Raw genomic sequence first — 11,922 nt, 5'->3', positions numbered from 1 at the left:
ATCAGACCCAGGTCTTTCAATTGAAGGCAGGGCGCTGCCCACTAGGTCATACAAGTGGGCAGCGCCCTTGCCTTTCAATTGAAAGACCTGGGTTCGATCTGATGTGAGTCAGAAATTTATATCTGTTCCACACGTGATTGTGTGTTGATATATATATATATATATATATATATATATATATATATATATATATATATATATATATCTAGACTCTACTGATGTTTTTTACCAGATACGTATGTGTACGAGAGACGCTGGTCGCTTCTACCAGAAAATATATATATAATAACAGCCACAACACTTACTACGGCAAGTTGACCGAGCGGGAAATAAAATAAAGAAGCTTTAGCCTTTTGTGACGGAATTCGAGCCAATACACGACAGTCACATGCGATAATGCTGGAACCTCTCGAATCCTGTCACAGAAGGTGCAAGCTTTTTCGTTTATTTCCCACTCGGGTATACCCTTGTACCTAAAAAAAAATGACAGGAAGAGTAGAAGTTATACTGTCATTATGACAATTAAAAGTACATACGAACACACATATATCTATCTATCTATCTATCTATATATATATATATATATATATATATATATATATATATATATATATATATATATACATATACATATATACTAATACTTGAGGAGTCGTGACCGTGGCCTATAACAAGAAACGTATCTTTTTCATGGCTCTAACACCATCAGAGTAAGATCATTGATATTTAGGTTCTTCTGAAGAGTCAAGCCTCTCTTTACACAATATGAGACGGTCTGGATCACCCTAATCTTTGATCCCATGTTATACGTATGCATACCGCAAATATATATTTTTACCATTTAACCTGAGGAAATGCTTATCATGAGCCAGTTATAGACTCTAAATGAACGATTTCTTACTTACCTCTAATTTTGTATAAAATCTGACTGCTGTTGATTCAGGAAATCGTAAAAAACAAGGAAAAAAGGGGGAATTTATCTGAGCTGAGGGCTCTACTCACAAGGTATTTGTAAGTAAACATGTTAGGGTAAGTTTAAACCTACGTGTTTTACATGAAATGAACTATCAGAAGATGAAATGGACTAATCAGGCAGGCAAGGCCTGAGAGGTTAACTATAACTGGGAGAACTCGAAGGTATATCCGTCAGTGTGATGATGCTGATACAAGGCACAGTCAAGAATGATTTCCACGGTTAACAAACCCTCTGTAAATGTAGAGATACACGAATTAAAAGCCAGTAAGGACGCAGTAAAATATGCATAGGACAAGGCGAGCACAGAGTGTGCCAAAGAAGCCTCGAACACACGATTATATGTAATTATTTAAACACAGGAAATACTGGTACTTAGAAATGCAAATAGGAAGTTTAGTGCGTGAATTAAAACAGTGTGACTGACTGGAAGAACCTTTGCAACAGATCACTTTACCTTGTAGAAGAAGTGGCTTCAGAGAGGGTAATGGCGGTAGAGGAAGGGCTAAGGGCTTCACTGGTAAGAATACTAAAGGTCCCTACAAGATAGGACCATGTGGTAGGGCATGGCTCTCCGCAGGAAACGGAAATGGAAGGGGGAGATGCGTCTTGCTCGCATCCAGCAATGTCTCTCACTCTTGTTCCTTCGGTGAGGCCCTTATATGACTTCGGTCAGGGATTAGGAGGTCACCCACAGGTAGATGTGGTTGGTGTCGTTTCCCTATGTGCGGCATTTATGACTCAAGGTCCAGGTTTTCATGCCAGATGTCCTTTATCTTAATCTGTGTCACTGGCCATATTCTGCCTCCGGCCAGACTTATTCCCTTCACAACCTCGTGTCTGAAAACAAAGTTTCCCGCAGCGTCACATGTTCGAGAAGAGAAAGTTGAAAGGGATATACAGTGTGCGATCAACAGATTAAGGGATGTGCCAATACTCCTTTTGCCCTTCCTTGTGAGGCAGTGCCAAAATGCACTGTTGCATTTTCCAGCTTTAAATTAAGCTTTGGTGGCTGGAATGCTTGTGAAGATATAGAAATATGTATATATATACATATATATATATGTATGTATGTATATATATTTATGTATGTGAGTGTGAATAAAATTTATCACATCACCGTGATTCATATACAAGCCTGTGGTTTAATACACGTCACTGCAGTCTTGAGTTCTTGTCTTCCGTGGTTCGAGCCCACAAGACGACGAACTTATTATCAACTAAAAAATTCCCCTTCGGTAACATATATGAAAATATATCATGTTCGAGTAGAGAGAATTAGATATTAAAGGACACTTGTAGCTTAATGCTTGTATATGAATCACAGTGATGTGATAAATTTCATTCATAATATGGCAGTGTGCAACAAACGCACCACATGGTCAACGTGGTAGAGGTGGGTTGATATCGATTCTAACTACAAATACCTGAATTCGACAGTGATTTGCAGGTGGGAGTCGATATCAGCTTATACTTCCCTTGATGGCCGTGTGGTTTAATGCTCGTCACTGTAGTCTTGAGTTCTTGTATTCTGTGGTTCGAGCCCATGAGACGACGAATTTATAATCAGCTAAAAATTCCCCTGTGGGTAACATATATGAAAATATATTATTTCCGAGGTAGAGCCAATTAGATATTAAAGGACATTTGTAGCTTAATGCAAAAATATATATATATATATATATATATATATATATATATATATATATATATATATATATATATATGTGTGTGTGTGTGTGTGTGTGTGTGTGTGTGTGTAAAAAGAGGCTTGACTCTTCAGAAGAACCTGAATATCAATGATATCGTCCCGATGGTATAAGGATATGAGAAAGAGAGAGACCTTGGGATAAGCCATGGCACGACTCCCAAGTATCATTTCTCTCTGAAGCAAGCCATAGACAAGATGGTTTAAAAATGCAAATAAGGAATTATTTATCAATTCCCGGGGCGCACTCTAGCCAAAGGAACTAATTAAAAATATAGAGTGAAAACTTTTCCCGTCAAGCCGATTTATCAAACATCTGGAAATAGCCTTAATAGTCTGAGACAACAAGGTCTTTGGCTTTAAGTTATTTTTCTGCAGTTTCCCTCCTGGAAAGTCTTTGCATAAGAATGTTCAAATCCTCTGAGAAACTTTAAAATGTCTTTCTGTTCTTCCTCTGAGGAGGGAAGGGCATATGCTGCAGTCGAAACTGAACTGAGCTTCATTATGAGACTGCCAGACCATCCTGGAACTGCTTACCAAAATAGTTTCTATGCAGTTCTCTGACTCATGAAGCACCGTAATCACCTGCAGGCTGTTTCAGGATTACTTTAAGATTTCCTTACAGGTAGGCAGAAGCGAATTGCAGTTGATGGGATCCTTAGTGAACCAAGGCCTATTTTGTCTTTCACTTTGTTCACTTTGTTTGGTTTTATGTACAGCCCTCCACAGGGATAATTCTCTCTCTGGCGGGCCCATGTACGTTTTCGAAATAAGGTGCTTCTTATATTTTATAATTGTCTTTCAGTGTTTTCTCGTCAGTATCATAGCTCCTGAAGAATAGGAGTGTCTTTAGTTCTTGGTCCACTGTTATTTTTAGTGTATACAAGTGTTGTGGTTGTTGGCCTGGAAAACAAGATTGTTCAGTATGCCGATGATGCAACACTTGTGGGTGTAGTAAAGTCTCCACTTATGAGAAATGAACCTGCCCTCAGCCTCAATCGAGACATGGGCCAGGTCAGTGAATGGTGTAGTCGGTGGGGTATGAGGCTGAACTCCAGTAAAAAGAAAATACGAATGTAGCAGATCTAGTACCGATTTTCCACCCCATCCTCCCCTTCAGGTGGAGGGGACCCTGCTGAATGAGTTTGAAGCTTTAGGTGTAACTTTTGACTCACATCTTACTTTTGAGAAACATCTATTGAAAGTTTCAGCAATTGCCGCACGATAGTTAGGTATTGTTCGTAAGGTCTCACATGTTTATAACAGTGATAAAATCACTGCAACCTGTTTTAGGTCATTTGTGTTTCCATTACTAGAATACTGTTCTCCGGTGTGGATGTCTGCTCCTTGCCAGAGCCTAGTATTGGCAGTTATGACTTGGACCATCGACGGATGGTCTCTTGTTTGTCAGTTTTTCAATAGCTGTATTTCAACAGAGATCTTTCATATTCACAATTGATCCCTGATCCCCTTTTCTGCAGAGAGCAACCAGATTTGGTGAAACAACAGCACCAGTATACAGTAAATGTGCCTCGCTGTCGAACGTCTCAGTTCCAGAGGTCCCTTATTTATCACGCCATTGGACTGTGGAACAGCCTCCCTGGGGATGCAGTGCAACTGAACCTTCAGAAGTTCAAGGGAAGATGCAATGCATTACTACCCTAATACAATTCTCCTTGTATTTTAATAATTATTTAATTTTTTGGTTATTTATTCATTAATTTGTTAATTTATCTTTTTTCTAATAACTGATCTCCTCTTTCTGTATTTCCCATTACTTTCTGTCACTTCTTTCGAATGAACACCATATTCTTTGGAAGCTTGAATTTCAAGTCAATGGCACCTTTGGTAGGCTTGTGCCATATGAGTATGGTTCATCTTCTGAATAATAATAATAATAATAATAATAATAATAATAATAATAATAATAATAATAATAATAATAATAATAATAATAATAATGAATACGTATCCATTTTATGCCAGCTACGTCCGGATTGCAGTCACAGAGTTGGTGTGAACATGTACCCTGCTGCTTGTTTCCTGAAGATTATGCATTATTTCCTTGGGTAGCAATGCGTCCCTTACAACTCTCATTAATTCTTTGTGATGTTCATTCATGTGTCATAAATAAGTACCTTTAAAGTGCATAAAGCACTTTCAACTCCTCCTTGAGCAATTAAGGAGATGAAATGATTTCTCAACCAGATCTGTCACTTTTCACCAATTGTATTTTGTTCTCTAGAGGACCATTGCGTTACATCAGGTGATTTGCCTGTCAGTGGATAGATCATCCGTGAAAACTATGGTAAACTCCTGATAGTTTACGTAAAATTAATGCATAGTGCAAATTATGGGAGATGTTAAACTCGAACAAAGCTCCAGCTGTGAGTGCTTGCATGTGTAAGACACTTCAGAGTTTTTAATTGACAGCTTCTTATACGCAGGCAACTCACTCAAGATTCAGAGTGTCATTCTTCAGTACAATCCGCTTGAGAGGAACTTATTCACTCTATCTCTTCTTCAGTGCCACAGAAAAAACCAGCTTAATGAGCCTTTCAAGATTTTTGGTTGCCTGTCATTCTTGAGGAATTGTTTTATTCTTTGGTCACAGGCAACTGACTCACTTATTAAGTGGTTGGATAACGTCTTGATTTCTACTGAACTTCTTTTCCCTGACCTTGTAAATTATCTCTAGCTTCATCTTTCAACTAGCTCACTGTGCCTGTTGCATCATTTTCTAAAATTTTATTCCCGCTGTGACCAAATTCTGCAATGAACTTCTTAACCACCTGCTTGAATCGCTGGAACTTCAGAAATTCAAACTTTGCTCACATGCTTTTTCGTTTAGTAGGGTAACATGAGTCTCACTTCACATGTAATTTGTTATTTATCTAAATTCATTTTATTTTTTTATTTTTCACATTTGTTTTCTTTGTTATTTGTTTTCCATAGCTTAAGCTGTTTTACTTATTAAGGTCCTTTTGGTTGTAGCATTATGCTTTTCCAAACGAAGATTGCAAGGTTGGGCTTTATATATATATATATATATATATATATATATATATATATATATATATATATATATATATATATATATATATATATTCGTCTGTGTGCGTGTGTGTGTGTTGTGTTACGTCTTTATTACTTTTATTCTTTTTCCATTTATGGGTGTTCTTTTCCGTGGAAGTTTGCAATGCAAGTTCATTGCAAAGCTTTTGACCCTGTCATAAGAATATACTTTTAGTGTGAATAAAGTGAATAATGTTGATTATTAATAATATTAACACTTCCGGAAAATAACATCACTATTGAGACCCAACGTGACCGAAAACCTAACATCACCATTACCTATTCAATAAGACTGTTTTATAATGTCCGAACTTAAACGACTAGTTGCCATCACGGCATTTCCATCACTGAGCAATAATTCATGCCTAGATGTACCCACAACACCAGAGTGCTCAAAACTTTCTGTGCTATGTGCCAATAAAAATCTGAGGTCTACACTGGGAATTATTGCCAATCTTGAGAATGGTCAAGATGTGACTGCAGAAGTGAAATTTGCGGCTTGGCACTCATAAAAGTGAATTCTTCTCATGTAGAACAAAAGTATCTTCTGAGCTCTAAAAAGAAAGAGCCACACCAATTATCAGCCATTGTTACTGGCTGATAATTGTCCAGACTAATTAGATAGAACAGATGGAAGCAAAACTCTGACACTGAACTACCATTTCTAGTTTCAGCGATATCACTACCAGGTTGCCTATATGAGAGCCTGTCTGTGGATGAAATCCACAATGACTGATTACTCATGAGTATTTTACATGTAAAATTATTTTTTCCAGGCAGCCATTGTTATATGAAATTCATTGATGAAGGGATTTCTGGTGTAAATGCTGTGCCGTCCCTCTGATGACAATGCTTTAACACTTTCATTTTTGTTTGTAGTTTTCAGTAGTTGGGAATTCTGATTCGGCAGTTGTAATCTGTTTAGCAAAACCCATCAGACGATACCTTAAAATTGTTTTAGTTTTAGACTTAATTCAGTCTTCTGTATGCTATAGCAGCAAAATCTTATGAAATTGAACAATGACTTCATGAATCGAAGGATAACAGAGTGATTCAGTTCAACTTCTGAGGTTAAAGTGCCCACTGCTGAGAGTGTTTCAAAAAGGCAATCCATTTACTGTTTGTCTTTTCCATTGGTAATGATTTCAGGCTCGTGTCAAAATCTTGGTCCATGAACATCTTTGTCCTCTAATGTATTTAATGAAAACAAGGATGTATTCTTGGAAGTTGTATTTAATGGCTACAACATACCTCTGCAAGTAAACAAAATAGATAGTGCTAAAGGGCTCTGTATAACTAAAACTTGGCATAATTCTGTGTAACAAAAGAAACATGATAATAAATATGATAAACATTATCATATCAGTGAGAACCACTGGAAAGGAAGCGAATAACTTTCATTTAATTTACTGTGAATACATCCGTTTCCAACGTACAAGTGGTAATGTTCAAATGTAACAGATATGTCCCCTTCTAAAGGTGTAAAAAGGCTCAAAATGAATCTGAAGGAGATACCACTGGCCTGGACATGCATGTGTGCTGGCCACTCCAATATGTAGGCAGTGGCAGAAAACTCTTCTTATCTTGCAAAAATTCAGTATATTCCAGAACTCTCCAGCAAATTTACCAGAACGTAGCCCATCCCCAACCTTTTACACCATTTTAGTCAGTGCACACCGAAAAGATTTCCATATTGGCAGACATTAGAGTCAAAATATGTGAGACTTAATTCTGAAACCAGGGAGTTTATGTGTGCCCTTCCTAGAACGGAACTGAATACCACTGGCCCAGTACTGCGCGACTCAACTCCTTACTTTGCAGTACCTCATCCCATCCAAGATGCTTTCATTAAGATATCCTTTGACAAGGGAGAGACCTCATGGAGACCGATCTATTTAAAGTACCCTCCTTCAACAACTCTTAAATTATTTACTTGGACTTCTAAGGGAGAAGGAAATATGTCCTTGATATGAGGGTTTGTTACCTTGTACAGGAGTTTGCTATCAATGGCAGTTTTGTCGAAGAGTTATTCCCTTTCTTTCGAGAGCTGATATTTCCACAATTTATGTTCCCTTTAGTGACAATCTATTTTCCCAATGAAGTGAAGGGGACATGCTCCATGTATCTCAAGCAAAGTATGCCTATGTAAACTTGTAGTTTTGAGTCAGCAAGGACTTTCTGAAACTCATAAGAAAGACTAACTCAGCTAGAAGGGGCTTTATCATATCCCTTGATGCAATGTACTTCATTTTAGAACATGTTCAAGGGTTCTAATATGAAGCTGCTTGTATTATCTTTAGTCTCAGTTATCCTGTGACGGCAATGATTTTGAACTTTGTGAGATGTCTGAAACAACAAATTTGTTGAGTTCAAAAGACAAAGTTCAAGAGCTGAGCCTCTGGTGACGTTACTGAAGGATTAAGCGCTTTCAGGGCAGGGCATAGCTATTGAATGATAATCTTCTTGAACCTCTATTAGGAATGCCATGTCAAGATACATCATCTTCAGATGAAGACTGTAGTACAAATTGTTTTATGGCCAGTGTCTGAAGTTCTTGTCCTTATTATACAAATCCTCCAGATGGTCACCGACATACAGTCTGATCAATGATAGTTAGAAGCCTTCAGCACTATTTGAAAGGCCTGAAATTGGCCTGTCTCAGAGGGCAGAGTATAATTAAGTTCTATGAGTGTCATCCGTGGAAATGCACTAAACTTCTGCATCACAGATTCAGCAAGTTGTTCCCATTTTTCACTTGTAGTATCTCTAGGCCTACTTAAACAGGATTAGAGCATTTTAAGGTTCTCCGAGGAGGTACAACAAACTGAAATAACTGGCTTGCTGATCCACATGACATAGAAGCCTCTGCAGGAATACTTTTACCATAAAGATAAGAGCCCAACTTAATTTTATGAAATCATAACAGGTGCAGCAGCTAGCAGCCCAAAATGGTAAAGATTTTTTTCCAAATACAAACCCTCTGAAATGATAGAATACTTTATGAGGTCTCATAAATCTATGCTTAACTTTAACTGGATCAAAGAAAAGTTGTAGATGAACAGTCTAGCTTCGTAGCTCTCTCAAACGCCAAAAATTGCTATTATCGGAAAAACACAAAATGTTGGATGATTTTCCAAGTCTTTTATTTTCTTCAGAAGCATAAAAAAAGAATAAAAACACTGTAGAATATTTACAGCCAAAATTACAGATAGTTCCTTCTCTAGAATATATTATAAAATTCTGCGTATAAAAAGTCTTCGAATATTTTTTGATAAACATTGACAATAATCCTTCTTCCACTAACACTCGTAAATATTCATTCTTCTTCCCACCTTTGTGTGAAAGGAACGGCAGCGCAGAAATATACAAATGAAAACACTGGAAGGGGAACAACCCCGTCAATATAAACCATTTAACTGAAAGGTGAATAAAATTCATGGCTGTTAAAGTTCACACTCTATCATTAGATACCGAGAAGTCTGAAACATTAACAGCAATCACTTCGATGAGAAAAATTAGAAAGTCTGCATTCCCAGCTCCACTTAAACTGTGCTGACTGGCTGACAACATTAAGGAGAAAAAAATGGCAGTGAGTGCGAGGCAATAGGCAATAAGAACTCACTGCACCAACGGAACTCAATCACTTGAATTAGACCTACCCAGGTAACATCTCAATCCTTACTTCCCTCAAGGAGGAGGGTGAGAGAAAGGGGAAGGGGAAAGTGCGTTACATGAGAAGTGAGGCATAACATTGGTGAGGTCTCCTCCACATTCCAAGGCGTTTATCGAACTACTAACAACAGATAAAAAGATATATTTTTATTGGCGATGAAAACAACGTATCTGGATCAAGAACCAGGGGTTTACAAAAATCAAAATTATAAACACCCCAAATGAGGCTCCAAACACTAACGTGTAAGGGAGGTGTACAACTGTGTAATCACCAAAATGTTTCCAGGTGTAACATACACAGCGTTTGACCCAGCCTAGATTTAAGGCATAAAAGTTACGTGTTTAGAATGATATGCAGTATTTTTTTCACAATAATGGAAAGTCTTCTAAACGACATAAAGATCAAAATGTAACACCAGGAGGGCTGCTTTAAGTAAGCTCATTCCTACAAGAGAGAAGTTCACAGACTTCACGTCCCATCCAGCCAAATCCCCTCTTACCGAGAGAACGGTTTTAAACGATTCGGAAGGCAAAGAGGTTGGGAGACATTTAATATTCTTCAAAAGAATGCTACAAAGGACAGATCAAATCGGTTAATCACTGAGTTAGCAAGTTCTATAAAGTGGTTGTGGTTTCACGGCCCTGTTGTAAACAACGATGGTTACGGGAGAGGCGAAATACAACAAAAAAAAAAGGTCAGATGGCAAACTAATTTATGTGTACTGAACGATAACGGGCAGTGACTTTTTTTACGAAGGGGGTTTAACTTCAAGTTCAGAGTAAGAGTTTTGTCATTAATTAGTTGGAAACACTTTGATCCGCTTCTTCTCCACTGATGATGAAAATACTACGTACAAAGAAGTCTAATTCCCGCATGTATGAAGACCCGTGTGCGAACATAATAGGCTACCCTGTTCTTGGTAAACATATTCATTATCATTCTCCCTATATGTGTACACACACACACACACACACATATATATACATACATACATATACATACATATATAAATTACATGCTGGTGACGTTAAAAGAGAGATAATTTTGATAGAAATGCTACACAGTAAAAAAAATTAGGGGGAACTTGATGTGTTGGATAATATTTCCTTCTATATATTTCTCATTGGTGTTTTATCCTCATCTCGCAAAATGCTGTAGAATTAGAGCCCTGGACATTTTCGCCCTGATATCTGTGATAATCACACTATAACTTGTATCTATATTAGCTTTTGTTACGGTGCAATCTTTTGATGTATATCCCTGGCTTTAAATGGCCATGTCAATATCATGTCTAATCGTTTCACGATACCTTTCTGTTCATAAAGTGTTTAGAATAGCTCTGGGTGTTGTAGGAACAATGTTCGTATGCAAATGCTGTAAGCGATGGAGAAGCCTCGGAGTAGTTTTGAAGATTTATAGCTCACATTTCAAGAGGATTCATGTTCATACTTCAGAGCCTAGATATTCAAAGGGAAATATCATGATGTCGGTGCACTTTCGAGACCCACAAAGCAATCACGTGCCTTTGAAATGTTCAACCATCGTTATTTTTTATCCGTTTCCTCTCTTCCTGCATTCTGCGTTCCTCACTGAGAAAATGTACCGCCACTGGCAAGCACCCTGAGCGTACTGGCCGAAGAAATTACATTATCATATTTTCCTCTGATTACCTTGCTCGGTCACAGTCCTTCTCACATCGCGGAGTATGAGATGGAAAAGGTGTAACGGTTGATAATACGATGTTTGTTATATTTGTATAACTCTTGTATACGATCCTGAATGAAACGTAACAGATACGCTTTGTGTTTCTCTTTTAACCGATACATTTTGCAGAACGAGAAAATGTTAACAATTATAAAGGAAAACTATAAAAAATGGGTTTAGATAGCAACACCATCCGACCAGACACTACATGCGTGTCAGTTAGAGAGAGAAAGAGAGAGCTTTGATGATAGTTGTCCTTCACTCTACCAGCCTAACAGCCAATCAGAGACCTCGTTTTGAATTGGGAAGTTAGAAACAATATTTTAATTCAGATAAAGGTAACCCATTATAAAATTTCATCACATTATTCACTGAAAAAAATCTTGAGCAGAGAGCAAAACAGCTGAGTAGTGTCTCAGCCATGAAATTATTCAGTGAATTCAGCGGAATTGTAGATTGTTTCGTTATCGTCCCTTAATATAAAAGGAATATTCAGCTTGAAAGTGAGACAACTACATGCTGCAGATGCTACGCCGATTTCATAAATAATTCATCTGACGTCATATGAATAACTCTGGAACAAATTTAGATATAGGCTACGTAGTATGGATATGTGATTACATTATCAATCTGCAGATTGCAAGTAGCACCTTTGACAATTCCGGCTATTTGCAGACTTCTGCATCACTTAAAATTCTGAGAATTCTGTTGACCTCTGACCCTTCATAAAAAACATTGAGGTCATTTTCGTTGGAATTAAGAAAGGCGGTTCTGCCATTTAGGAGACAG

This window comes from Macrobrachium rosenbergii, chromosome 55 (assembly GCF_040412425.1).
Source record: "Macrobrachium rosenbergii isolate ZJJX-2024 chromosome 55, ASM4041242v1, whole genome shotgun sequence".
Lineage (NCBI taxonomy): Eukaryota > Metazoa > Arthropoda > Malacostraca > Decapoda > Palaemonidae > Macrobrachium > Macrobrachium rosenbergii.
This window is presented reverse-complemented; position numbering follows the sequence as displayed.